Below are 3,380 nucleotides of genomic sequence, written 5' to 3' on the forward strand. Positions count from 1 at the left end.
TGTACCAGGTGTAGACTGGGTCTCACAGGAACTCAAGGCCTGCTTTAAATCATCCTGATTGCTAATTCCATAAAGATGATTCAGGATTGCTAGCACCCCTCACCTTGCCAGAAGCAAATTTAAATCCTATCTGAAGGAATATAACATCATGCAGAATCTCAGATTTTCACATACATTGTTCAGCTCTGAAAAAAAAAAAAGAAAGACCAGCCATATGAGGAATTAAGATGTCATAAAAAATGAAGAGAAACAAGAGACAGTAGAAACAGACCAACTGGAGAGCTAGGTATGGTCTTTAAAATATTTACACTTATATGCTCAAGAAATAAAAGGCAATAAAAAATATTGGCATAAAACTGAAAACCTTAAGGAAGAACCAAATGCAAATTCTAGAAGTGAAAAAATACGAGAGCTGATATTAAGAATTCAATGGATGGGTTTCACAGAAAATTAAATATAGCTAAAAAAGAGAATTAGTGACTTAACAATGGCCCAAAATACAATATTCAGAATGAAGAAAAGAAGAACAAAAGAGTGGTAGAGAATATAAGAGAATAGAGGATATGAAGAGATGGTATAGGTAATTGGAGTCACTGATGAAGAGGAGAGAGAGGGAGAGAAAGAGGAGCAGAAGCAATATTTAAAGAAATAATGGCCGAAATTTTCCCAAACTAATGAAAAACATCAACCCGGCGGGCCACGGTGGCTCAGCAGGTAAGAATGCTTGCCTGCCAAGCCCGAGGACCCGGGTTCAATTCCCGGTGCCTGCCCATGTAAAAAAAAAAAGAAAGAAAGAAAAACATCAACCCACAGAGTCAAAGAGCATTATCAAAGGGGAAAAATACATTAACAAAACTGCTCCAAAAAAAAAAATACTCCTAGGTATTAATGGTTAGACTGGCCTCATAAAATTAGTTGAAAACAATTCCCTTTTTTACTATTTTCAGAAAAGCTTATGTAAGATTAGATAGTCTTTCTTTTCTTTATTTTATAGCAATTTCTACTATTTTTCTAATTTTTATAAATTTTACTATTTTTATATTTTCAGTTTTTCTGAAAATAGAAAAGAAAGGAATAGTTTTCAACTAGTTTTATGAGGCCAGTCTAACCATAATACTAAGGAAAAGAAAATTACAAGCCAATCTCCTTCTTTATAAAAGCAAATGCAAAAATCCTAAACTAAATGTTAGCAAATGAAAATAAGCAATATATAAAAACCATGACATTTTACAACAACATCTGCTTATTCCTGGTTGGTCTTAAATTTGAAAATCAGTCAAGGTAAGTAAACATTAACAATATAGGAGAATAATCACATGATTACCTAAAAAATCCAGGAAATAATGTGATAACATTTATCATTAATTCATGATAAAAAAGGAAAACTAGAAATAAAAAGGAATTTCCTTAAACTTATAAATGGAATCTACAAAAAAAATCTAAGCAACCATCTTATGAAGTCAGAAAAATAACCACAAATTAAAACCCTCAAAATCTTAGGGTTAGAAATTATACAGCTATACAGAGAAACTGATGAAATATAAAACAACATACAATAGACAAAACCCATAAAGTCTAAAATTTTTAATACTAATAAAGTTGATAAAACTTGCCGAAGAACAAGCAAAAAGAAAAGAAGGAAGACACAAGTAACTAATATCAGGAATGAAGATCAGAACAACCTTTCCGACTTTACAGCATGGAAAATATAAAAAGAATGTATCATGTGCAACATTCTACCAAAAAAAATTGTAGTTTATAAGCACTAAAGAAATTGAATACAGATATATTAATACAAAGGAAAAGTTAGTTTATCAATTCTGTGTTTCTAAATTCCAGCAACAAGCAATACAATAAAAATGTTTCAAATATCCCATTTCCAAAGGATAAAAATATGTAAGAAAAAGATATATATGACCACAACACATAAAATTTATGTCATCATAGAAAACTGTAATAAAAGACTCAAATAAACACAGAAATGCTATTCCCATTTATTGTAACACTCAATACTGTTACAATATCTCTTCTATCATAGATTTAATGCAGTCCTGTTAAAAAATCCCAACAAGTTTCTTAATAAAAATTGACAATATGCGTCTCCCATGCGGGAGACCCAGGTTCAATTCCCAGTCCATACACTTCCCCAAAACAAATAAACAAGCAAACAAATGAAAAACCAAACAAAAAACAAAAAAATTCAACAAATGGTGCTGCAATAACGGATACTGTCATGGAAAAAGAATGAAATGTGACCCCAGCCATACAGCATTGAAAGAAAAAAAATTGACAGAATGTTTCTAAAATTTATATGGACATGCAAAATATTAACATAGCCATAGACATTTTCAAAAATATTACATCTGATTCAAGATGTATTATAAGTTACAGTAATCAAGAGAATGTGATATTGGTATAGGGATATAAGTACAGTTTTATGGAATAACATAGAGTCCCCAAACAGATCCACATGTATATGGTCAATTGGTTTTAGAAAAAGAAGCAAGATAATTGAATGGGAGAAAGGATAGCCTTTTTAACAAACAGTGGGGGAACAACCAGATAGAAAAACATGAGCCTCTACCTTAACTCATGCCATTCATAGCAATTAACTTAAAATGGATCATATATTAATTATAAATGTTACAACTGCAAACTTCAAGAAGAAAAATAGGAGACAAGTCTTTCTGATATTGGGTTAAAGAAAGATGCTATAGCTAGGACACTGTGCTGGTTTGAAATTATGTACCCCAGAAAAGTCTTGTTCTTCCAATCTTGATTCGATATTGTAGGTGGGACTTCTTCATTAGATTGTTTCCATGGAGGTCTACTCAACTGTCAGCGTGAACTTTTGATTAGATGGAGCTGTAACTCTGCCCATTTAAGGTGTGCCTTGATTAGTTTACTGGAGTCCTTCAAAAGGGTAAGCATTTTGGAGAGAGTTCAGAGCTGACAGAGCCAACACAAGACCCAGACATTTGGAGATACAAAAAGGAAAATGCCCCGGGAAAGCTGAGTGAAACCACAAGCCAAAGGACTAGCAGCTGCCAGCCGTGCCTTCCCAGCTGACAGAGTGTTCTGGACCCATAAGCCTTTCTTGAGTCAAGGTATCTTTCTCTGTATGACTTACTTTGGACACTTTTTATGGTCTTAGAACTGTAAAACTTGCAACTTAATAACTTCCCTTTATAAAAGTCAACCCATTTCTCGTATATTGCATTCTGGCAGCTTAGCAAATCAATACAGACACACACACAAAAATACTGATATATTATTCTTCATCAAACTTTCAAAGTTTTCCTCTTTATAAGCCACTGTTGAGAAAATGAAAAGGCAAGCCACAAAAAGAGAAAATATTTGCAAAATATATACCTGATAAA

This window comes from Tamandua tetradactyla, chromosome 5, assembly GCF_023851605.1.
Source record: "Tamandua tetradactyla isolate mTamTet1 chromosome 5, mTamTet1.pri, whole genome shotgun sequence".
Taxonomy (NCBI): domain Eukaryota; kingdom Metazoa; phylum Chordata; class Mammalia; order Pilosa; family Myrmecophagidae; genus Tamandua; species Tamandua tetradactyla.